General features: G+C 41.8%; 1 long non-coding RNA gene across 4 annotated transcripts in view; it reads left to right on the top strand.

The window, feature by feature from the left end:
* Positions 1–12,894: 12,894 nt before the first annotated feature.
* LOC112660027 (uncharacterized) overlaps positions 12,895–27,091 on the top strand; it is a 34,135-nt gene continuing 19,938 nt past the window's right edge. For 2 of the 4 annotated variants that reach the window (XR_003136648.3, XR_003136650.3), the window contains exon 1: positions 12,895–13,517. This is a non-coding gene — a long non-coding RNA (uncharacterized LOC112660027). The remainder of the gene's footprint in view (positions 13,518–27,091) is intronic. The other 2 variants (XR_003136649.3, XR_004813512.2) reach the window with 1 other exon arrangement.

Raw genomic sequence — 27,091 nt, 5'->3', positions numbered from 1 at the left:
GTTTGTTTGTTTGTTTTACTACATTGTATAAAATTCCTATGGCTTCCTTCAAAAAAAAAACTCAAGGCTACCTACTTGTTCAGCCTTGTTCTATATATTCATTTATGCCTAGCATTCAAATAAAATTGTAAGCAAGATTTATTCTATACTTCCAAGATTGGAAAACCATGATCTCTTGCTTAAGGACATCAAACCTCCTAAAAAGGCGACATAACATTGGGGCACCTGAGTGGCTTAGTCGGTTGAGTGTCCAACTCTCGATTTCAGTTCAGGTCATAATCTCAGGGTCATGAGATTGAGCCCTGTGTCAGGCTCTGCATTGGGCATGGAGCCTGCTTAAGATACTCTCTCTCCCTCCGTCCTTTTCCACCCCCTGCTCATCCTTCTTCCCCTGCAGCTCCCCTCCCTCCATAAAAAAGGAAAAAAGTTAACTTCCCAGTAGGAATTTGAACAACAGTGTGCAGAGCATTTGACTTCCTTGGGACTCAGCTTGCCTCACATATACAATGGGAATAAATAATTTCATACCCTTCATATTTAGGAGGTAAAGGTTTGAGGCTCGATCAGATCACCTCTGGAAATCCCTTCCTTGATTCTGTTCATGATTCCATACGTACCAACAGATTATTGATATGGTATATTACTCAAAATCAAAACAATCTGACTAATGAAAAACAGGAACAAGCCTCCTATGGTAGTGGACATTATTCATGCTCCATCATTCATCTACCAAGAAAATTTTCCACCGCATGAATACTGCCATCCTGTTTGTTTCCCAGTTTCTTCTGCAAGCTAGGGTACAGTCACATGACCAGGACCTAGGATCAAATACCCCTTTGTGGGATTTAAGTCTAGAAGAGAGGGACATGAAGAAAGAAATGATGAATACACTGTGTTGGCCAGAGAGTTGGCAAGATGGCCATCTTTCAGAAGCAGCCTTGAGCCATGTCATATCCATCACCAGCCAAGTGAGCCACAGGGCTACACCAGCAGCAGTAGGAGGAGGGCTTCCACTGCAACAGGGTTGGGGTCATTTGGACATTGCTTATAGTTTCACATCTCTCTATCTCATCTTCTGACCTCTGTGAATCACCTCTCTAGGGTTTGATACATTACACCTGTGCGCATATTAACTGAAGTGGATTCTAGTATTCGCAGCTAAGAATGCCTTGACCAATATAGAAACTGATCTGAGGAGTGGTTTCAGGTCAGAAACACATGAAGAAAGGGGTACCTGGTAAGGGCAAGGCAGTGAAAAACCCACCTAGTGTTAGCAGATGGGACACTGGTGGGATATTTTAAGTATTCGTGCCTGTGGTTACCTGGCATTCATATCTTGTGAAAACAAGGGTCGGGGGATATAGTAGGATGAGGAATCCAAACAAGGTGAGTGACATGAATAAATCAACGGTTACTTCTAACTGCACTAGGATGCTTCAACTCTCTGCTCAGGACATGGTCAGAGCAACAGGGACCTCCTAGTACTGTGCTAAACTGTCCTTTTCAAATATAGGGCTAAAATCTGAGTTTAGTCCTGAGAGGGTTGCCAAATTCCCTGGTCAGTTGAAATCATAGCTTATTCAAGTCATATTTAAGTCTGTTCTATCAGAGTTATATAGTCTTAATAGAAAAGAAGGGGACCTTGAGAACTTAAATTGGGAATATACCAGAAGCCTTCGACAATTCAGAAAATTCTGGATTCCCATGGTCTATTCGCAGAATGTTAAAACAAACAAACAAAAAACAAACAAACAAACAAACAAAACCAAAAAAAACCAAAAAAAAACAAAAAAACCTACTGAACTTCCAGGTATGATGCCAGCTGAGCAACACCCCCCTTTTGAGTTATAGGATGTGTATGCTCTCCAAACCATGATAAATTTATGATACTATTTTCCCTCGTATAACCAAAGTGCACAGAACTTGGAACCAAAAGGTGTAAACAAAGGGGCAGTGCTCAATATTAGAGCTAATGATCCCATTGAAAAAGCTTTATTTTCAATCCTTGCAATTCTGGGTACTTCCCATGTTGAAGCCTTGGTGCCCAAGAGAAGAAGAATTCCACCAGGAACATGGAATGTTTCATTGAACTAGAAAATAAAACATTCTCAAGAGGATATTTTAGGTTTCATGCCACTGGAAAAATAGGCAATAAAGGGGTTTTTGATGGGGATGATTGATTCTGATTAAGAAAGCAAAATAAGGTAGTTTATAGCATTTTGTAGAAGGAGTATTTTATGGATCCAGAAAATATTTTTGGGTCCCTCTGTGTATTGCCATGTCCACTGGTAAAATGCAATGGTAACCAAATAAAAGAAGGATCACTAAGAGGGCAGCCTGGGTGGCTCAGCAGTTTAGCGCCGCCTTCACCCCAGGGCATGATCCTGGAGACTGGGCATCGAGTCCCACGTCAGGCTCCCTGCAAGGAACCTGCTTCTCCCTCTGCCTGTGTCTCTTCCTCTCTCTCTCTGTCTCTCATGAATAAATAAAAAAAAAAAAAAAAAAAAAGGACCACTAAGAAGAGGTCTGATTGTGAAGTGCCTGGGTGGTTCAGTCTGTTAAGCGTCTGACTCTTGATCTCAGCTCAGGTCTCGATCTCAAGGTTCTGAGTTCAAACCCTGCATTAGGCTCTACACTGGGCATGGAGCCTACATAAAAAGTCCCCTTGTCAGGGAAAGAACTCTAACCAGCTGACACACTAGTTCTGAAGGCAAAAATAACATGGCATGGCTGTAGAAGGCGATGTCATTAAAACCATCCACATTCACAAGACCACATGCACAACAATAATATTAGCCATTTATTTCTCTTCCTTGCTGTATGTACTCACTATTCTTCCTTCTTCCATTTCCCTTCCATTTTTTATAGGGTGTGTGTAACATCAAGTGGTAATTAACTTTACATTTTAGGCCACAGAGGATCAAGATGGGATTGTGACAGAACAGGAGAAGGTGAACATCCCCTGGTGACCTGAGCTAAGAGCTTGATGCCTAAACGGACAAGATTTTACACTATCCTCCTTTTGAGGAGAAGGTGGGCATGTTTTTCAGTTGTGCAAGGAATACTTGCTTTGTTAGGCAGAAGCATTCTGTTCTTGTGATCGGAGAGGTTTAGAATTTTAGTATGGAACAAAATTTATGGAGTTGTTGGACAGTCAGATGGTAGACATAATAGACATATTTTATGTTGTGGGTCACCATCTGTATTTTGAACATCCTTTCAGTGTTTGGGAAATCTTCCCCCTGCCCAAGGTAGAGCCTCCTTTGCAGCTAGAGATAGAGTTCCCAAAAAATGTGACCTAGTTTCCACTAATTGACTAATCACTAATAGTTCAGATTGAAGACGATGGTGCCATGAGGACTGCATTCCAGTAAGGAAGGCAGCTCCTCAACCAGTGTGGCCCTGGGCACTGTTCCTACCTGCAGACCTTCCTAACTTGTTAATGTGGCCTCATGCAAACTCCTTGAACCATCACAGATGTGTTGCCAAACTCCCCTTCCTGCTTCCACTAGCCACAGCAGGTTTGTTGTTTGCACCTCACTGCTATCCAGAGAAGCTTTTTCTGCTTGTCACAGTCAATCCTAAAGAACACAAAGAAGGGGATCTTCCTTTCCTGCAGATGTTGTCATATCCCAGTTGTCCCTGGCCCAAAACTCTGAATACCCATCAGGTAAAGGGAAGTGGTTCAACTTAAACACTCCTTTACACAAAGGGACATTAGCGCAGCTGCAGTTTGCCTAGAAAACTGAAGAGTAGCCCATAAAGGGAAAGCCCATCTGTTTGGGGACACTAAATCTGCATGTAGTCCACAGGATATCACACCCAAAGCAGGGACTCTAACTGCGAAGCCTAATTCTATAGACAAATCGTATTTGCCCTTATGGCAGCCTAGTGGGATGCATCACTGTGTCCAGGGGGCCATACATTGGATTAGTTGGTGGCTGTTCCAGGTTAACAGGTTTGCAATGTAGTTTAACTGAATCTACATTTCCTACTGGCATTGGAGAAAATTCTGAAACAGCTTATCACAGAAGAACACAATAAAATGTATTTTCGTTTCAAAACTCAAGGCAAGTTCCTGAAAGGGACCTCAAGATTTCCCGCCAAGAATATTTGATAAGCCAGAGTTCTAAACACGCTTAATTAAATTGTTACCTATCGAGTATTCCTAACAATTGTGACTTATAATTTGTATGAAGAATAAGGACTGGATAGGTATTAGTCAAGTTGTCTCGTCTATCAAAACTTATGTCATCCTGGGTTACTGAACTAAAAATGATGAGAATTATCAAAAGGATGGTTTGCTCCCTGACTATTCACACATACAAACTATCTTTCCTTTATAGTGCATTTTAATACGAGTGCCCAACATCTCCCTGCTTTGCTGATACCATATGGTGTTGATGTAGGTTTATTTAGGTTCTTTGTTATCTGGGGAACTGAAAATTGACTGGGGAGTTAGACAAGCTCTTATCTCCTGCTGGCTTCTTTGCTTGCTTATGCTGCACTTTAAATAAATCACTCAACCTCTGAGCCTCTGTTTTCCCATTTAGAGAATGGGATCAGTGATGTCTGCTTTGCAGGCTCCCAGGAAGCCAGGGGAATGTCAGGGCTCTGTTGTTTCCTGGGAGGCTAGAAGCTATTGGAAGCAAATGCACTAGTGGTATTCATGAGAAGGTAGCAACAGCCTGCGAAAGAAAGATACTGGCTTTCCCTAGACTCATTATTCAGACAGCTCAAAAGCAAATGCTTCCCTTTTTCACATTTTCCCCAGAGAATTTCCTGTTATTTCCCTGGTATTAATTGATGGTGGGCACCCACATTCTGAATTCTCACAGGGAGGAAGTGCTTCCTCCTCTTAACATTGGCTTATATTCTTTTTTTATTTGCTTTGTTTCCTCAGAGGAATAAGAAAGAGGGAACATGGCTTGTGGGGTTAATTGTATGAGACTAGGTTTGTGCACAGAACGGCCAGGCTGAGCTCTAGCTGCTTGGTTTCTCCACGGTACTCTCCTTGCAACAAACTTTTTGAGCAAGACATGAGGAGCTCATCCCTGAGCCAGGAGCTTCATGCTGACAAAGTTGCCAAGGAGGCATGAGGCCATCCATATTCTTTAAGATGAAGGCTAAATTTCTGCAACAAAAAGACCCAATATATGGTGACTTGCAGAGAATATTGTTGCATGGGTTGCAGTCCTGATGGGAGTGTCAAGATGGCATGGCTCTTCTCCCGTCAGGCTGAGACCTGGGTTCCTTTGACCTCGGTGTTTTATCATCTTCAATGCAATTCTACTTAAATCACACAGTGAGATATAATATGGATTCCATGAGAATGTAGGTATTTTCCTACACTGGGATGTCTGGTTGTGACCTCTGAATTAAGAGTACCTGGGTCATAAGAGTCTTGAAACATTCCAACATGCATGTCAACAGTAGTAGGCCAGCCCTTACTCTGTTTTCCAACCCCTACTGACTGCAATAGCAAGACGAGGTTGCCAAAATACTCAACAGTGATAGGCCTACACCAGCAGGAATATTTTATTACTTCTCCTTGAGACTGTCTATTTTAATGGGAAAAGAAGCAGTTCCCAAGTTATTCTAGTGATGTTTTGTAACCTTTGTAGGGCTAAGACCTAGAACAACTGCCCCTCAGTCTCACATCTGCTCACTTCCGTCCTCTATCCCCTAACCAAACTTCTTGGGGACTTAATAACAAATACATGATGCCTGCCATGAAAGCCCTGGTGCTGGTAAGAGACAAAGACTAGTGAAGGGTTAACACTGCACAGTGGTAAGTGCTCTCCACAGGGGGGCAGGCAGAGGTGGGGCACACAAGATTTTCCAAGAAGAAGGGAGGTCTGGTCTACCTATAGGTTAGCCAGGTAAAGACTGGGGGAAGGAGGAAGAGTGTTCCAAGCAAAGAAGAGCATTCACATAGCAGTGATAGGCAAAGCAAGCAGATCCTGAAAATGAGTTGAAGAGGACAAGGGGTACAGGTGAAAACAAGTCAAGCTCGAGAAATAAGTAAGGGCCAATTCCTAATGAGTCCTCACTTGCCATCTGAAGAGTGTAGACCAGATCCTGATTCCAACTGAAAGCCATAAAAAAAAATGTAGTTATATTATGAACCTATTTGTGTTTTTAAAAGATCACTCAACAGCCAAGAGGAAAGGATCCTAAATGTGTGATCTCAGATCCACTAGCATCAGATTCACCTGGGATGCCAATCAGAACTACAGAATCTTGGACCCCATCTTATATGTACTGAACCAGAATCCTAGGGAGTGCACACTGCAAGCCTGTACTCATTCCGAAGACATTCTCCAAATGATTCTGAAGCCTACTTACATGCCAGTGGTAGCAATTCTTTTAGGGCCCAGGGCCAAATAATGGGGCATCCAGGCCTGGGGACATGAAAGGAGTCTACTATGGCAGCAGATTCTGATGAGGAGGGTGAGAGAAGTGCTATTCACCTACATGAGGACTTAGGGATCCCTGATTCTTTGAGGACTTTGGCCCTGAGAAACCACCACTATAATTCTTTCCCCACATAGGCAAACACAGGAAAGTCTGGTAGAAGAAGATAAGAAATAGCTCTCTCTCCTCTGGGTGGTCAATGGACACTCAAGGAGCCTGTTCCCAGGATGTGGATGTGGCCGGGACAAGCTCTGTAAAAACAGATTATACTTTAGGCCAGCAAAGTTTGCAGCTTGGAACAACACTGATTGGTGGGTTGCTGCACTAGTGCTGCTCCTTGTGGCATTTTTTATTTGTTTGTCTTTTGACTAAGTAAACTCAATATTCATCCCATGGCTTAGAAAGTTGACACTGACAAGGACAGAGACATTTTGATTGGTGCTTCTGCAGTCTGGCTGCACCAGGGAAAGGTCAAATACTCCTCTCAGCTGGCCAGACCGGCATCAGTAAGCAGAGTCTGTAGGGTTGGAAGGCGTCACGCGTTAGGACTAGTGAAGCCTGGAAGAGAGGAGGTGAAAGAACGTTATTCTCCCTCTGCAGCAGAAATCACTATCACCTGCGATTCTGCTGGGGTGATTGTTTTTGCTTTTATGGGTTTTCCCCTTGGGTGGCTGTTTTAGCATCCATGCTGTCATTTTCCTTGGCTGGGAACCCAAAGCCGGGGGGGGGGGGGGGGGGCAGACCCAGGAATAGAACCTACCCTGCTCACCCTCGACCTACCACTCTAAAACTGTGCCCAGCTGCCTTGTACCACGGGTGACCTTTTTCTAAAAAGGAAAAGGCCAGAAACAACAGGGAGGCTTTCCAGAACACAACTCTGCTCTGCCCTGTATATAATATTCACCATATTCAGAATCTGGTTCAAACTGAGAAAATTCTATTGAGTATATTAGAGCAATGTTAGTTCTGGAAACAAACAAACAGACCCCAGAAGTGCAGTGGCTTGACACAGCGAAGTTTCTTTCTCTCTTTGTGGCAGTTCAGCGCAGGTGTTCTGGATTGGCCAAAAAAAAAAAAAAAAAGGGCGGGGGGAGGGGAGGAAGGAGGGTTCTGTTTCATGCAGTCAGTTAAGGATTCAGGCTGATGGAGCCTAGGCTGCTTTCAATCTTTGTCTTCCAAGGTCACTCCGGGCATTCCCCAGGCAGTGGGGTGGGAAACATACCCCATGGAAATTTTAAAGCCTGGAGGTGGTACACATCCCTTCTACCACTCACTGAAATAAAATCAGTTCATGGCCACACTTAATCAAAAGGGGGCTGGAAAACACAGAAGAAACAAGTTATGATCAGTAAGAAATGCTGAGCAATCCACAGGCCAAGATGGAAGAGCTTCCAGGCATGGTGGTAACAGAAGGCAGGGGACTCCAGTGAGGACTCTTTGTTACCTGCCACTATCTAATTAACATACTCACTACCGAGTCCACAAGCATCTATTAAGTTCTTACTGTGTACGAGATGGTAAGTATTGGGCTAAATACTTTGAAGGGATGTTTAGGTGTTTTAAGACTTCGTTCCTTGAAGGAATTCACAGAATCGTGCAAGAGACAGACAAACACAGTGCCAAACAAGGAGACAAATACTGCAATAGAGAAATAGAGGAAGAGTCACACAATTTTTTTCAGCAGTGGGGTGGGGGGGGGTGGAATTCTGTGGGGGAAAAATTCATTAAGTGGGCCATCCAGGATGATTAAAGAGCTTTCCAAATCAAAAATAAAGGGCAATTGAGAGAGGGAACAGCATCAGCAACGGCATGGAATTCAAAGAGCAAGGAATGTTCAGAGAATGGAATCTGGTGCACATGACAGGAAAAGATTTTGGATTTTACCCCTAGGCCAATGATTCTCCTTTTCTTGAATTACATGCTGTTTTCACCTCATTCTTCCCAGATATCTGGCTCAAGTGTTCATTTTGTGTACGTGTGGTGATGCGTCTTGGAGTATTGTGAAAGGAGGCTGTGCTGTGTCCTTGGGACTCAGTCCCTCTCCATCTCTACGCTGTGCTCTGTCTGAGGAGCTGAGGCCTCAGGCTTTGCATGGTAGCAACATGGCAGTAGCACACCCGGCCCTGGTAGTAAGTTCACATCCAACATGAAGTTCCAGCCAAGTTGTCTTGGTGTGTCATTGGCTCAGAGTGGCTCATTCGCCCATTCCTGAGCTCTTTTCTTCAGTTTGTATTTATTTTTTAACTCTGTGAGGTGGGGTGGAGGGAAGGGGCAGAGATGAGCTTTGCAACCTCCTCGCCTTTCATCTTGCTGACATCTTCAATCAATACTTTATCCCATGTATTGTACGGCTCTGGTCAGCCTTGAACCCATGCTTCTCTACCGGGCTTGGAGTAGTGAGAGTTGGTTGCCCAAAAGGAAACATAGGCACACTTACCAGATGATGGGTGAATGGACATATGGCCAAGGAAAAAATCCTTCCCAGAGTTTTCACCAGACAGACTGTGCCCAACTGGCTGACTGCCAGGACCCAAAACATGCCTTGGGCTTTTCTGACATGTCTACCTTTTCATAAACCACCTCCTTTTTTGGATTGTTCCAGCTCCCTCAGCTGGTCCAAATACTCTCTATCGTTAAAAATTAAGGAAAAACAGCTCAAATCCACTTCCTTTATGATGCCCAAAGTGTTCAGTGCTTCCTGCAAAAAAAATTATAGCACTGTATACACCACTCCTTAGGAAACAAATGTTCTCCACTTCTTACTGCCTGCCAACTTTTAATGACTACAGTTTTTCCCTCCAGTGTGACTCTAAACTCCTTTAGGGAAACAACTTCACACATCTTTCTCTTCCCTCGATACCTAATTTGTATTTCCCTTGATTTACATATTTATGTCCCCCCTTGTTCTAAAATGGATCAAAGGTATCTTACAAAAATGCACTTGTACCACGGCATAGAATAACGTTATAAGTAAGCAGGTGAGCTGCTTTGGAGAACCTCGTTGCTATACAAGAAGTCTGACTACTCGGAGACTGCCATGCTGTGAGGAAGCACAAACCAATCGTACGGAGAACAAGTGGCCAGCCATGCCCTCATTGTTCTAGCCATCCTAGCTTGGGCACCAGACACATGAGTGAAGAAGCAATTTCAGATACGATAGCCCAAGCAGAAGGTACATGGAGCAGAGGAATCTAGCTGATGGCCAACATTTAGGACCTAGATATAGGACCACAGCCAAACTGTCCCAAACATATCCAGCCATGAGAGCCATCCTGCTGAGACTCCACATTGTGTAGCAGACATAACCGCCCCAGTGGGCCCTGATCTAATGAGTACTCGGCTCACAAAGCCTCATTCAAGGCACTATGCCAGATTCAGAGGGCAATGCCAACGTGCTAAGTCCTGCTTAGTGTACAGAACCCAGAAATCTGACAGGGTAAGAAGAGTCAGATTTACATCTAGTAGTTCCAGTTCTGGATAAAATGGAATAAGCACCCTCCACTTTGTTTCTCCCAGTGATAAAACCTGGATAGAATGCACCAAGGAATCTGAAAAGTAAGTGCTAGCAGCAATTTGGGAAAGTATGCCAAGATAGGAAGCACCATTTTGTATGTCTGATATCTCATGAATTTATGGATGTAAAATGCAGAATCCGTATGCACTCTTGTATCCAGAATACATTGGTAATTCTGAAATTTTAACAGTAGGAAAACCACACAATTAAAAAGGGGGCAAAGACTTCAACAAAGATTTCACCTTTGAAGGAAATACAAATTAAAGTCATGAACTACTGCTACTTATCTATGAAAATACTTTTTTAAAAAATACAATACGAAGGCTGGTGAGGACAAGGGACAAGTGAGTCTCCCATACATCGCTGGTGGGAATCCGAAATGGTACTGGGATTGGTACTGGGTACCAATCTCCAGCCACTCTGGAGAGCAGTTTGGTAGCTACATGTAAAGCTAAATGTACACTTACCAGGTGAGCCAAAAATCCCATTCCAAAAGCACTTGAACAGGTGAATGGATAACAAACAAAACACATCCTTATAAAGGAATATTATCCAGTAATAAAAATGAACAAGCTTAAATGAATCTCAAAGACACGTCAAGTAAGAAGAACCCCTATGGGCTGCCTACTATATGACGCCATTTATAAGATATTTTCAAGAAAACAAAACTGTGGTAATGGAGCCTGGAACAGTGGTTGCCCTCGGTTTGGGGGAAGGGTTGCAAGTACAAAGAGAAAGCACAGGCGAATCCCCTGGGGTGATAGAACTGCTCCATATCCCGATCACGGTGGCACTGGCTACATAATTTTACACATGTATGAAAATGCATGAACTATACACCAAAAAGGGAGATGGACTGACTTTAAGTTTTAAAATAATACTTTTTAAAGGGTGGGATGGAAAACACTCCACCTAGACAATTGTCTATAACAGAAAAAATTGAAAAACCAGAGTACACGACACGCAGGAAGAGAACACCTGAGAATTTTACCAGAGAGACAAACCTTACCTTTAAGCTTCGACATTTCCAGAAGTATGGTGATGGAGCTCAGGCCTGGTCCAGAAAACTCTCTTTGCTGACGGCAGCTGCTGAAATGAAGGGTATTTATATGCTGACAGCTTGATGCAGGCGTTAACTATTCTCCGAGGAGGAAGTCAAAGTATTGACCGATCCCCACCTGTCACAATACTATACCTCTAAGCCCTCACTGGTGAACCAGGTAACCAACCTCACCCTGCCCTTCTTGTTTATACACCTGAAAACACTTTCAGGAGGCTACCTCTTTCAAATATTTTTTTTAAAGATTTTATTTATTTATTCATGATAGTCGCACAGAGAGAGAGAGAGAGGCAGAGACACAGGCAGCGGGAGAAGCAAGCTCCATATAGGGAGCCCGACGTGGGATTTGATCCCGGGTCTCCAGGATCATGCCCTGGGCCAAAGACAGGCGCTAAACTGCTGAGCCACCCAGGGAATCCCAGGCTACCTCTTTCAAATCTCAAAGCACCTCTGTGGGGAAGGGTGGGGAAGGTATTAGTAGGATTATATATGACGGAGGAATAAACCATGAGTGGGGTGAAGAGATCTGGCTAGGGGCAAGCATCAGGGGAAAGTCCATAGGCAGAGACTCGGGGCTTTTGGCTTGTACTCTCCATTCACTCCGTCATTTGTCCATCTAAAAAAATATTTCTTGAGTACTAACTGTATGACAGAGGGCATGTCTCCAAATGCTTAAACTCCAGCTGAAAGAAAAGACATATGTGTAGATCTTCAAAACAAGGTACGAAATAATAAAGACCATATGTACAGTAAGAACAGTAGGAGTTACAATAGGAGTTAGCTGTTGAGGGATGGGAGCTGAGAAACGTGTCCTTTCCAGGAGAGATGTCATGGAAAGGATGGGCTTTGATCTGAGTGTTGAAAGTGGGAAAGAATTTTGAAAAACTGAGACTGAGGCAGGGACATATTCCAAATGCAAAGTATGTGTGGTAGCCTCGGTGATTTCTGCCTCCTGATACCCAAGGGCCTCATGTGGTTCTTCCCATGCTGAATCAGGGCCGCTCTGGGTGAATGACAGACTAAGGCAGAGGCGATAGCACAGGGCTTCTAAGACCCGCTCATACAGGGCATGGTGGCTTGTGCCTCATCTCTTAAATGCTCATTCTGGGAGAAGCCAGCCACCGTGTCAGGAGGTTGCTCAAGATCCCACATGGAGAGGAAGTGAGACATCCTGTCAACAGCCAGCACCAACTCACCATCAGTGTGAGCGAGCTACCATGGGATCCTCAAGCTCCAATCGAGTTTTCAGATGACTGAGAACCCCAGCAGGTATTTCAGTGCAACCTCATGAAAAACCCCAATCCAGAAACAGCCAGCTAAGCCACTCCTCAAATTTCTGACCCACAGAAACCACAAGAGATATAAATAATTATTGCTATTTTAAGCCATTGAGCTTTGGGGTGAATTTTTTTTTTTTTTTTTTTTTTTTACACAGCATTAGGTAACAATAAAATATGTCAGCCAGCCTGCAGAAGAAACAACCACAAGGAAAGTTCAGAAGATAGTCCTCTCCCAAAGACCAGGCAGGCAGAGGTTCCAGCTGGGTCCAAAGTAGAAATGACCTGAACAACATCCATGGCAGGAAGAACTGAGAAGAAGGGACACAAAGGCAAGGTGTCACAAAGAGAAAATGCCCCAGTTGCCCTCGGATTCTGTGCTGAACAATTAATGGTTATTTCCTCCGACATCAACAACTCTAATGTTCTTAGCAGAAATAACTTAGGGAACACAAGCAAGCCGTTTCCTTTATACCTCACTTCTCATCATGCTAGATGACAAGTATTGGCCATTCACCACAGTCATTTTCCTTTCTTCCCAGACACAGAATTCTACCACATTTCTCAGCTCCCTTCCTATTCAGCACGGTCATGTCACCACATTCTGGAACACAAGCAGAAGTGAGGTACAGAACTTCCAGGCCTACACCAGGAAGTCTCCTGCAGGCTCCTTTGTTCTCTCTTCACACATGTGCTCCTCTAGGTGGGAGGTCCTAGAGGATGGTAGATCAATAACCACCATGGGTCCCAAATTCCTTCACAGAAGGCCGACTGCCAGATACCTGCAATCAACAACTGTATGAACAAGAAATAAATTTCTTTTGTGTGAAAAAATAAATAAGTGAACCTACCAGGACAATGTAAAGTGAGTGTAGGAAAAAAATGTAGAATGGACTAAAGAATGAGCCCAGTATACAGACACACGCGCACACCCCGGGCTGGATGCTTGTTAGAGATGAGCCACAACATTATGATCTTGAGCTTTCTAGTAGCCAGAGCAAAAAGGGAAACATGATCGGTGACATGATTCACAGAGACCAAGAGATTTAGAAAAAGAAGAAAGTCACTCAGGAAAAGTATGACTACTTCCAGTAATGCTACACGACCTACCGAATCTTAGCAGGCTCCTCACAGGAACCAGAGTGTTTCACCATCTCGTGTGTCTTGCTGCATTTTCTCCCTGTGTATTTTCCTGGGGCGATGTAATTAGAACACTGACTAGAGAATGAGAAAGGAAGAATAATCGAGTGTAAGTACAACTGTAAAAAGTCATTATGATTTGCTTTTAAAACCAGTAATTACCACTCTTACTTAACACGTAAATCACTATTAGGATCTTATTTGAACTACAACTGGATGCTTGTTATTTGACAGAGAATGCTTTTGAGAAAGACCTAACATCTTCCCACAACTGGGGTCCTTTCCAAGCTCTCCTTAGAGGAAGAGGGAAGGGACAGTCAGGAGGGTAATTTAATGCTTTAGTTAAAACCTTGACTAGGACCTATTGTAAGGGAGAAAAGCAGAACAGGATGAATTAATAAACATGCAAAGTAACCTCTGGCAGGCCCTATAAAAGCAAACGCAGAGAGTTGTCTGTTAAGGGGAAAGCTTCAAGACTGGCCATTGGTAAAATAAAAAGGTTACAAACCGAACCGGGAAATCAAGACTCTTCTGGCGAACAGGCCTGATTTGAGAATAGTTGACTGGGGCAGTGAGGATGGAAGAAATGTGAAACACAGGAGAGCTCTGGGCCTCGAGACCCGGGAGACTGCCTTACTAACTGTGGCCAGTGAATAGTGTCAGTCATGTCAGGGAGCATTTAAAGGAAACTAGAGGAAAACTGCTCTTGGGTGGGCCCTGGAGGTCTCCACAACAGGGGAATATGGTACTGCAACAGTAGCCTGGTAAGTCTTCGGGTCTGGGGTGTGGCACGGGAAGGATATTTGGAATTAAATGCACTTAAAATATGAGTTGCACACCATGTGTAGTGATAGTCATTTAGATTCCCCTAGAGTCAGGCAAACTAGCTGTGAATCTGACAACAAGATGGATAAATTATGATCCTGACAACTCAAAATCTGGCAAGAGCTGGAGAACTATTCCAGTAGTAATGACAGAAATAGGTCAGGCTCGGACTGAGCCAGAGCTAAGGAACAAATATTTCTAGTATTTTATGCAAAATACTATTCAGCCATTCTTCTTTCAGTTCAGGGAAGCTCAGAAACAATAAAAAACAGTATTTATATGACTTTGGAGGAATTTAGGAAAGCCGCCAGGACACCAGAAATCAGGAGGATCAATGGGTGAAGATGGATTTATGTTGTATCCTTTTAAGTGGTGCTGTAATCTCAGACCTCAGGTTCTGCCTTCAGAGTGACATAAACCTAATAACCTTCCCCAGCCTTGGAAACATCTCTTTTCCTCCAATCTCCAAGCGATTTCTTCCGCTTCAATCTCTTGAACTACTGTGAACCGCTCCGAAGACAATACAAATACTGCCTTGCTCTATAGATAGCGCAGACACCCTCAGTTGCTTACCCAATAGTCATTTCTCTCTTTCCCCTTGTAAACAAAACCCCAAATTTGCTTGGCAAGGCATCCTCTTCTACTTGGCTGTGTGCCTCACGGGACAAGCCATGGCAATCCTGTTTCCTTTGCCAGTCCTTGCTTAGGAGTAAGCAGGGAGACCATTCTGTGTACCACGATGTGAGAAGGAATCTATTGGATGGAAAGGTTTCTCAGCTTTAAAAAAAGAGATGCATGAGCAAAATCGTCATTCTGCAGCTGATTCACACTGTCATGGCTCTATGTGCTTGAAGCCGGGATAACAGTTATATAACAAAAGGTACTAGTGAAGGAAAAGTCAACTAATGAGAGCAGAGTAGAAAGGCAGAGAGAACTAACATCCTTGACGTCATTAAGGCCAACAAATCTGCCAAGCCGGAGCTCCCCATTTTTAGGACTTATAAATGTTTTCATTGTTTAAGTGATTTTGACTTGAATTTTCTGGTTTTCTATTACTAGCAGCTGAAAGTATAACAACTGTTAAACAGATATGTGTGTATTTATACTCCTCGTGTTAGATTTCATAATAAACACCTTTGTTATTACTCACAGTGTCTGCCATACACCAATGTCAGAGAATGCTGGTTCCTTGAAGAGGCAAATGCACGGATGGATAGATCTGCCATTCTTAATACTAGCTGCATTCCCTCACCTAGTAAATCATAGGTGCATAAACCAGGAATCTATTCTAGATGCTTCTCTATTCTCCTTTCTCTGTAGCCAATTCTTCTCCAAGTTCTGTTCATTTCTTCTACATTCATCTCAAATCCATTTAATTCTCTTCATCTCTACCACCATTCTATTTCAAGCTACCACCATGTCTTAACTGGACTAGTGCAGTAGTCTCCCAAGTAGCTTCCTGAAATTTCTCAAATCTGTTTTCCACACTGCAGCCAAAGGGAATCCTTTTGAATGTGAAATCCCCTACTTCCCCCACCTCCATCCTTGATTAAAGGATAAAAGAACAAAATTCCAAAATTCATAAGATTCCACAGGTCTATATGGCCTGATGCCATCTATCCTTCTAGGCTACCTCTTGCCCTTGATATTCTTACCAGACAGGCCTCCTGTTGATTCTTTGATGTACCCTACTTTGCACATACTATTCTATCTGCCTGGCAGGCTCTCCCCTCCTGGCACCCCTCCACAATCACATACCTGTGAGTCCCACCTACCATTTTTCAGGACAGTCTTGCCTTTCTTCTACTTTCTGAGTAGCTGATTCTCTGTTGTGCCTTTGCTAATTCCATATACCCTCCAGTCATAGCCAGGATGGCCATACAAGCTCAGACACTTCTGATAGTGAATGAGGGGACTATGAATAATTACACTGAGACAACATGCAGGAAGAGAGATTTTCCTGAGATAACAGAACATTTGGTCACCTCAGTCTTCATACTAACTTTTTTGGTTTTAATTTAAAGTCTGCCTCCCCCAGAACTCTACATGGGCAGACAACATGTCTTTATTTTCTCACCATCACATTCTCCATGCCTAGCACAGTCCAGATTCAATAACATTTGTTGGAGGAACACTGGAAAGGATTATAACTCAGCTCATTTTCTTTTCCTATTTTTTTATAATCTTCTTAGACCAGTGTTGATGCTTTATTCTTGTGTATTTTTAAACATCTTATCATTTTTGCATGGCATTGCTTTATTGCTGACTTATGCATTTAGTTGACAAGTATCCACTGAACATCTAGTATGTGCCAGGCATGCACTAGATGCTAGGAATATAATAGGAAACAAGACACAGTTCCCGTCCTTAAGGAACTCACAGTCTTATCAGGGAGCTACTTGAAGTCCACTAGGATTCTAGATCAGTTTTTACCATGTTAATGCCTAGGCAATCAGGGCTTGACCTGAGCATGAAAGAGATGATCTTTTTTTTCATTTCCTTCTCATTTGTGTCATTTCCTTCATGTCAGTTTCAAGATCAGTGCTTTCATGATTTCCATTTCTTCCTAACACCTGTCTCCAGGAAACATTTAGCTACTTTACAATCGTTTCAGATTCTGTCAATATATTAAAAATCGTATTCATGCATATCAATTTCCAAAAAAAAATGGAAATCTCAAGGTGGCTGAAATGAAGAGCAATGAGTTTAGGATCCGATCCCGAAGCTTCCCCATGAGTGGTTATCAAATTCAGTAATAGCTAGTAGTTTGGGTTTTAACGCATAGGCCAGGATATGAGGTTATGAGTTCAATGAGACACTGACTGAGAGCTAATATCTCTTCACGAGCTGCAATACTCAAAATATAGCCTTGGTAATGAGGGGCCTAGAAAAAAGATCTGCCCACCTTATAAGAGAAATAAATGATGAAGTTTGCTATTCTGGGCTATGGAAAAGGAAAAAAAATTGTTCTGAGAAAAAAGAAAATCTCAGGCCTCTGCCTCATGTTGTATCAAAGTTAGAATGTACACTTCTGTCATGGTTTGGGAATTGTCATGATTGGAAATTTACATAAAAATTAGTCCTGGGACAGTGATATCTCTAGAGTAGCTGATAGAAGTGAACAGAAAATCTCTATGGAATGGCACTTTTACAGCTTAGGCCACACTGGATTTTCACAGGAAGGTTTCCACCGAAGGTGAGGTTATAATTCAAAATAGAGGTACAAAAACAGAAGGGTAAGTACTCAGTAACCTACAATAGTAGAAGTTATTATTTCAAAAGATGTCTTAGGTGGAATCTCCTGGAACAAGATTTTGAGATAGAGATTTGCATACCGGAGGTTGATTAGAGAGTAACCTAAGGAACACATTTGAGGATGTGAAAGGATTCAGGCAGAAGGAAATACAGTGATACAGTCGCAACAGAGCAGCCAGTTGATCTCATAAGGACTTTTGGAATTAGGGGATGATCTTCAAGAATATACCAAATTGAGACAACAAAACTGGGCCCTTATATCCCAATATCAACCAGCCACTAGATGCAAGTCGCCCCTGAGAAGAGGTCATAAACCTGGGAAATATGGTTCCCTTTGGCCAAAGACAATCCCCAGAGAGACCCAGAAGTGAGCTAGCAGCAGCCAATACATCAAGCCACAAAGATAGAATGTCTCATTCCTGGAATTGGAGATGAGAGGTGGGGATTCTGAGCAGCACACATCAGCACCATGCTACTTCACTCTTGAGCTGCCCAGATCCATTTACATTTGCATTTTGTGGAAAGCATGTCCCTTTTGGGAAGAGCACTCTCAGGATTCTGGTTGGTCTCAATTCCTAAGGAATCATACAGGGGAACTAGTGGAGAAAGCTTGCAGATCTTACTGCTGCAACTAATTTTAAAAGCATAACCAGTTTTCACCATCTCCTTTCTTTACTACCCATTCTAAAGTCTCCTCACCCTTGGTTAGTACCTGTAATGGTCTTAGTAACTAAACTGGTGGAAGCCATGAAGGCCTAAGTTTCTAAGCACTATGTCGTTCTGAAGTTGTGTCTATTGCACTTATCCATTAAGCACCTCAATTGGGCAGTACAGTATCAAGACATGCCTCAATTGCTCAGTAAATGTGAAACATAGTCTTCCTCTTTTCCATTAGATAACAGCAGTTCTATTTATTCCTGATCAGTGTGAGTTACCCTTGCAAGGTTGGTGTGTCCTTTCTTTGCCTACTGGTCTCTTGGCATGAGGAACCCTAAGTGACCCAGTGGCAGCCAAATTAAAAGTAAAATGGGACTACTACTGTGTTCCCTGGTGGAAGCAGTCACCCTCCGGGAATAAGGACTTCTATCACAGGAAAACACAGGAAAAACAAATTCCAAAAGTGGGTCATTGTGAATGATAGTAAGATAAAGGGACATAAAATAGAAAAGAGTTCTTAAGAAATGTGGTGGATAGAATATGAAGCTCCAACATTTTATCATATGAATAAATATAATGTGAACTCTCCAAAAAAAGAGAGAAAGGTATATAATGGGAAACAAGCAAAGTAAAAGTATGAAAGCAGAAAATCATATGGTGGAAATAAAACAAAATGTATATAATCACAATAAATATAAAGGATTGAACTCAACCACTAAAAGGCAGAGATGCTCAGATTAGAATTAAAATCCAGTTGTATAAAAGAGACAGCAAAACATAATGGTACAGAAAGATAAAAAGGTAACTGATTAGAAAAAACTTAAGAAAGAAATTCTTATTTAAAAAGGCCATTGTGGTTTTTTTGTATTAAACAAATTAATTTTTAAGGCAAAACAAATTTTTATGGATAAAGATGGTCAATATTTTAAAAATTACCAGGAATGTAGGGTTCTGAACCTATACACATGCACTTAACAGCACAGATTCCAAATATGTAAAGAAATTCAGGGTTTGGTGGCAGGCTATTAAAGTGCTACATCTCCTGGAAGTTTTGCATTTTCACAAGGCTTAGTACCTCAAGAAGAAAAAAGCAAATTTAAAAGAGTGGGTTTTTAACCCTAACTATTCAGAAGAAAGGTTAACATAAATGCTCTGGAAAGTGATGAAACAGGTCCCTTTTTTTTTTTTAATTTTTATTTATTTATGATAGTCACAGAGAGAGAGAGAGAGAGAGAGAGAGAGAGGCAAAGACACAGGCAGAGGGAGAAGCAGGCTCCATGCACCGGGAGCCCGACGTGGGATTCGATCCCGGGTCTCCAGGATCGCACCCTGGGCCAAAGGCAGGTGCCAAACTGCTGCGCCACCCAGGGATCCCCAAAACAGGTCCCTTTAATCTCATTTTGTTTGTTTGCCAGTACAGCTGTGTTTATGAAGTTGAATTTTTCCTTATTAATTCTAGGAAGTAAATTGAATAAATGAATTGTGGGGTTGAGCTAAGCTCTCATAAAGAAATCTAAAACCTAGGGATCCCTGGGTGGCGCAGTGGTTTAGCGCCTGCCTTTGGCCCAGGGCGCGATCCTGGAGACCCTGGATCAAATCCCACGTCGGGCTCCAGGTGCATGGAGCCTGCTTCTCCCTCTGCCTATGTCTCTGCCTCTCTCTCTCTCTCTGTGTGTGACTATCATAAATAAATAAAAATTTAAAAAAAAAAAATCTAAAACCTGAGCCTATAGTTAAAGATACATACATCAGGGTAGATTTTCCATGTGAGTTTGTTAGGAAACAGACACAATTTTTGAGAACTTTCGACTGGCTGACAGCTCGATAACAAAGCCAAATTCTGGAAATAAAGAATATATATATATATATATATATATATATATATATATATATATATGCTGTTCTGTCTTTTTGTTTTGTTTGCTTGGCTGGGAAGTTTTTCCTTTCTTTAATTAAAATAAATCTCAGTGGTATGGCTTATATAATCATAGTCTCAATCAAAAAGGTCCTCCCCATGGACTACAATTCTACGAGAACCACATACCTCTCATTTACAATATCTATTTACAAAAGCAGACGATCTCTTCTCTCTTACATGTAGGTTCTTCTGCTTCTTTATACCTCCATGATTTTCTCACCCATTCTTGCTTGTCCTTTCTCAAATGAAAGTGAAAAGGAATAAATGAATCAGGGCTTAAATCAGGCAGGATTTTGTAATCAGTAATACTGTGACAGGATGAGGAGGTGGAGAAAGGGAGCAGAGGGAGGAGAGAGGGGAGAGAGAATGTGGGTATAGAAGCTTTTGCAGGGGATGTAGACCTTGGGAAGGGAGGTGATAGATATATTCTTGATGGCCTCACCAAAGGGGAGATTTGGCTGCTAAATTTGACCTTGCTCCCAAGTAATTGATGAGACGTAACAATATCATCAGAATAATGGTAATGAGCTATAGATGCAGACTCTCTGCCTGTGGAGATTGCAGACAAAATAGACTTTAAGGGAAAACACATTATTCAGGCTAAGAAGACTCATTTCATAACTTCCTGTTAGGAAAACTTTGATGGGGTTATTTGATTGCGGTGAGCTCAGTTCTCCCACATCTGAAGAGCAGGAAAATTCAATGGGAAAAAAACATGTTCCCCACTAGACTTGGTGGCCATGTCTGAGCCTCCAGTCTCCTTGCTCCTGTCATCCTAAGAGGGAAATCTCACTAATGCTTCAAAATCAGGTTCAACATCAAGTTCATTATTAGGCTCTGTCTTAGTTAGACTTTGGTACTCCTTCTCTGATACTTGAAAAGGCCAAATATTTTCCTAGTTGTGGTTTTAGAATAAATTAACTTCTTCATTTCTGCTTTCTTTGTATTCCCTCTTGAGAATGTTCCTTTGAGGAAGATTTTTGTGTTTCTATCTGCAGTAATCTGACTAAACATTTTACAGCTAAGGCATCTCATTTCTGGTCTGTAGTTTACCTTGTTAAATGGGATTTCAGTCATGCATCTTGAAAAGCTCTGCCTCTGGAATTTTGGTTTACCCTTGTGAATGTTCTCACTGACTTTGGAAGCAATTCCTCATTGTTGTTGGATTTTTTTTTTTTTTATCTGTGTGGCAGCAGCCTTTCTACTGGTGTCTACCTTTTATTGATTTATGGTAATAGATGACCAGCCCCTTCTTTTCTGTCACTTACAGGTTGACCTCTTTAGTTGAAGTTTTTCTAAAACTGGCACACAAGGTATAAGAACAGATAACCTTGTAAATTCAAAGGCTGGTTCCACTGAGTTAAAAATCCTATCATTCCAAGATGCTGGAACTTGATGCTGATGAAAATTGAAACACACAGTTTGTTTGGTTCTTGGTGCCTCACACTGAGAGTTATTGCCGTAAATCTAGGTTTGTAAACCTGGGTTTGTGATATCTCTCTTTTAGACCAGTGGGCTTTAGATTCTGGTGTGCATCAGAATGAGGCAGCAAGCAATTAGAAATACAGACTTCCAAGCCCAACCTCTAGATATTAATTCAATAGATCTGTGGGGCCCTGGGATCTACATTTTAATAAGCTGTTTGGGTGATTTGATGCAGATCATACTTCAGTCTTCATGAAACAAGATGAGAAAGAGAAAAGTATTTCCTGACTGCTCTATGGATTTGCTAGAAGTTGTCCTGGCACTGATTGCTAGGCCCTAGTGTTCTCCTGATGAACAAAAACAATTTCTAAGTCAGCATCAGACAAGGCTACTCTGTGACCAAGATGGATCAAGACAAAAACAAGATCATTCTGTGATCATGTCTGAACACAGACAAAATAAAAAATAATGTGCAAACCACCAAATACCAAAGAATCCCCTGCACACACTCCCAGCTAATATGAGTGATCGATGGTACTTTACCAGTTATAGCTTTATCCTCGGTATATTCTGGCCTCCTTATAGATACATTTTACTGAGATACACAATCATAGGATTACTCTTGCTTCTTCACAGTATCCAAGCCAGAGCAAAGCCCTGGTGTCATAAACCCTCCTCAAATCACCCAACACAATCGTACCTGTAAGTCCTTTCTAACGCCTCCTTGTGAGATGTCACCATAGGCCCCATAGTGTGCTTTCTCCTTCACTGCAACACATACTAAAACCAACTTGTTCTGCTACAGGTATGTTCCTGATGGTCCTTGGCTGAAGGCTATTGACCAGAGCTTGTAGCTAGACCAAAACTGTCCATTCTTTCTGTGTGCCCATGGTGTACTCACTACTTATGGCTACTAAGCAACTCAAGGACCTTCCTTAAAGCATTCCTAGGTATTTGTGCTCTCTGTGATAGAAATTATGGGTATTTACTGTGCTAGTCATGACCCACACAGTATGGTACACACAAAGTGGGTCATTGAGGAGAGTTCAATTAACTTGCAGTGGCACTGTCAAAAAAAAAAGATGAATTACCGGACACTAGCAACAGCTGTGAGCCGCTACCACCCCTAAACCTGAAGGAGCAAGAGCAAGGAGAAACTAGCAGAGACCAAGCCAGTCACAGAGGAGGCCACCCAACAGGAGCCAGAAGGGCAGGAGCTGGGGAGACAAACACCCTGACATTGCTCTTTTCTCTCCCCTCAATCTTTTGCCCACTGTCTCTGTAGATGCCAACGGGAGTCAAGGGCAAGAAAGCCCATGATACAGTCTATGTGATCAGCCTCCAGAGACCAGAGCAGGGCATGAGTGGAAGGGCAAATGGAGACCAGGCAGCAGACTTATAAAAAGTCCATTCTCTTTATTCAATAACCTGTTTATACCACCTGTGCTGTAGATGTGGGATGTTGGCAAATATTACATAAAACAATAAGCCTAAGTTATGGAAAACAGAGTTCTTAATCCTATGAAAACTAAATCAAATGCTTTGAAAAGACTAAATGAGAACAACAAGAAACAAACGATTGTGCCAATGATGCACCAGATACCGTTCTAAACAGTTCCCATGTATTTTATTAGTTCCCTATTGCTGCTGTAACAAATGATTTCAAGTTTAACGACACAAAGCAAATTTATTCTCTTACTGTTGTGGAGTAAGAGCACTAATTCCAAAATGGGTCTTAGTGGACTAAAATCCAGGTGTCAGCAGAGCTGCATTCCTTCTGGAGGCTCAAGGGGAGAATCCATTCCTTGTTTGTCCAGCTTCTGGAGGCTGCCCACATTCTTTGGTTTACATCTCCCTTCCAGAAGTCATATCACTCCAACCTCTGCTTCAATCAGCAATCTCCTCGGACTCTCCTGCTTCCTTCTTTCTCTTATAAGGATCTTCCTGAATAATTCCTTATGATCTCCCATCTCAAAAGATTAACTTTTTTTAAAAAAGATTTTTATTTATTTATTCATGAGGCACACACAGAGAGAGAGAGAGAGAGAGAGAGAGGCAGACACACAGGCAGGGGGAGAAGCAGGCTCCATGCAGGGAGCCCGACGTGAGACTTGATCCCGGACTCCAGGATCACGCCCTGGGCTAAAGGCAGGCTCTAAGCTGTTGAGCCACCCAGGGATCCCCAATACCCTTTTTAAAACCTAGAATTGCCATATAACTTAAAGCATTTAATTTAGCTAAAAAATTTTAGTCCGGGCCCTGGACTGAAGGCGGCTCTAAACTGCTGAGCCACTGGGGCTGCCCCTCAAGAGATTAACTTAATCACATCTGCAAAATCTTATTTGTCAGGTAAAGTGACAACATACACCCAAGTTCAGGAATTAGGCATGTTATTTCCTACAAACAAGGACATTCTCCTCTATAACCTCAATATAACCATCAAAATCAGAAAATTCACATGGATACATTACCACCATCTAATCCTCAGACCCCATTCAAGTTTTGACTGTTGTTCCAATAATGTCCTTTATAGTAGAAGAATCCAGTTATAAACCACACATCGCAATTAACTGTCACATCTCTTCAGTCATCTTTAATCTGGAAAAAGTCCACGACCTGTACTTGACTTTCATGACATTGACAATTTTGAAGATTATAGGCCAGTTATTTTGTAGACTGTCTTGTAGAATGCCATTATGAATTTATCCAAGGTTTCCTCATTTCTTTTATTCGGGAGTATCGTACAAGTGATGAAGTGATGCCGTGTCCTTTTTAAAGCATTTGATCAGATAATGCAGTTTTCATTTGTCCCACTACTGATGGCATTCACTTGAATCACTTGACTAAGGTGGAATCTGAAAGACTTTTACACTGTAAAACTGCTCTTTTTTTTCCTTTGTAGTTCATAAGTATTTCGTAAGGAGATATTTTGAAACTAGGTAAAATGACCCTGTCATTCATCCAGCACTCAATCCATTCATTCTTTATCTCCAGAAAGACTCATAGTTTTATTCATGGGTTATAATCCATTGATATAATTGCTTTAATGTCACCAATTCTTCCAATAGCATCTCCCTCAAACTGGCTTTATATACTCCCATCATTCTTTGAGCACTTTCTTGCTTATGAAGCACAAGATGTTTGGGGCTCCTCTTGTACTTTCCCTGGCCCAACCCTGGAATCACCTATTTCTCTAAGGAGTCCTAGAGTCCTTTCAGTGGGGCATGGGATTGGAAACCAAGATATGGGCACTAGATAGTGTACTTCGGTCTTTTGGACTCCTATAGTGGACAGAGCTAGGGAATATATGTTACATGTATATTTCTATTTCTAATATATCAAAAACCATCAGCCACTCCAATTTCAAACCAACCTCACAAGTCCTTTCTAGTTTCCTACCTTTTTATATTGGGTCAAGCGGTGAAGCATTATTTTGCCTACATATATTAACCCACTTGATCTTTACAACAATCTTATGATTTAGAAAATCATAGCCTGATCGTCCACAAACACCATACCATGTATTTCAAATGGTCCAAGAAAAAAGTTCTATATACTCCATTTGCAACTTTTCTGTAAATCTGTAATCGGTTCAAATTTTTTAAAAGTTTGTGCTAAAACAAACAAAAAACTTCTCTGTGGATTACCAGACTGTGAAATACAATAGTGTTCATAGTGTTCCCAGTAATCTGAATGTGATAAAAACATTAATGCATTTTCCAAATTGGGGGAGGAGAGGGGAGAAAGACAGAGGAAGGCACAGAATTTTAATCTAAGAAGGGTGGGAGGGGGGAAAGATGATCCACATTGCCTTATCTTTAACAACTTAGGCTAGTGGTTCAGAGTAACAATCTTCAGTGTGACACTTCATTCATCATTTACATATGGCCATTTGACAACCATCCAGGCCTAAGGTCCACTCAAGAGCTGGAGGATCCTGATTAGCTAATCAGCCATCTTGGCTGAGACACAGCCCATCAATGTGATGGAACATATCAGCCTAAAACTAACCACTCAATGAATTTCTTAAGGCTTATTCAACTCCCTCATTGTGAGAAAAACAGAAACATGTGATGACTCACTGGGATCTCTCTCTGGTCCAAGTCTCTTCCTTTACAAACAGACAAACCCAAGCACAAAGTGGTTAAGAATTTTAACAAGGTTTCACAGCTATGGAGTGGCAGGACTCAGAAAACCCTCAGGTTCCCATTCACATCATCGATGGCCTGCCAAAATTGCCTCGTGTGCTCACTGACTTTGTTGTATGTAGCCACAGACTTCACCAAGTGGCAATGGAAGCCCTCTTCATGCCAGGTGATTAGGGCTGGGGTTGTTTGGTTCATTACTAAAGTCTGTCACAATGGGAAAGTCCTAATGTTTACGTGTTATATATAAACCTAAAACATTTTATTTGATAGTTTTTCTTTGCAACTTAATCTCCCCATTAGAGTTCCATGGGATTTTTCTTGTGTAAGTCAGAATCCATCATCTCTGATTTCCACTCTCTGTTTCCTTAAAGAGGAGTGATGACATAAAGACATTTGTTCAATAGTATGAGTGCAGGACCATTTTGGATGTTAATTTTTTTCTCTCTCTTTTAAAATTGCCTCATCCACATATAATTCAAGAGCAATTTTATTAGCTGTGTGACTTGGGCAAGTTCCTTAGCCTCTGTGTGCCTCAGTTGCCCTTAATACTCTAGGCTCATCTTGCATTTTCCCAGCCTTGGCCCTGGAATTAGGCATTGCTCCAAGGAGTCCTGCCTCCTTTCAGTGGAGAACGGTATTAGAACAGAAGTTTTTAATACCTTTTCTGTCAGTAGGGTAAAGAAGCAGAAGGCACTGTTTGCAGCCAACAAGGCAGTTTGGAGCTTCACATCTTGACCTGTAGTATGTAGGGGAAATTACTTCTAGATTAATTTATCCCCCAAAGTGTGTTGTCACCAAAAAGATACTGATTACTTATTCACTGAGAGGACTCTCAGCATTCAAATATTCAATTGCTATTATTGTCAAGATCACTTATTGATAGATATTGTTTCCTTTTTCACTTCATTCCTTTGTTAGCAGAGAGGCCTTACCTGCCCCCATGTTATGGTACTTAGCTCTTTATGCACTTCTAGATAGATTCCTGTGGGCCTGGTACACATTGATATGATACAATTCATGTTGCCTTAGAAGTCAGACAGATTTGTGTTCAAATCACTAATTTATTGATAATTTGAATTAGAATTAAAGATACAGATATCTCTTTAAAATTAGGTGTGTATGTGAATATACACACACATACACACACACACACACACTCACTCACCCGCACGTGCCACGTGGTAAAGTATTCTCTAATGCTTTACGTTCTGACTGGGCTGACCTTGACCAAGTCTCATGCCTGTGTGTGTATCTGTCTCTTTGTTCACTGGTTTTCCTTTTGAGACTTGAGACCATACGAAGAATTTCAGGCATGTAAAAACTGATCAATAACAACAGTTCTGAAAAACCAGAAGATTAATTTCTCAGTGAAATTTAAATAAATGCATCACCTGTTCTTCTCAGAAGTTTTTGAGCCCACTAGCATTCTCAATGGTGTCCTCCCAATGGCCTTCT

This window comes from Canis lupus, chromosome 2 (genome assembly GCF_003254725.2).
Source record: "Canis lupus dingo isolate Sandy chromosome 2, ASM325472v2, whole genome shotgun sequence".
Classification (NCBI taxonomy): domain Eukaryota; kingdom Metazoa; phylum Chordata; class Mammalia; order Carnivora; family Canidae; genus Canis; species Canis lupus.
The sequence above is the reverse complement of the archived record's forward strand: the minus strand, read 5'-3'. Positions and strand labels throughout refer to the sequence as shown.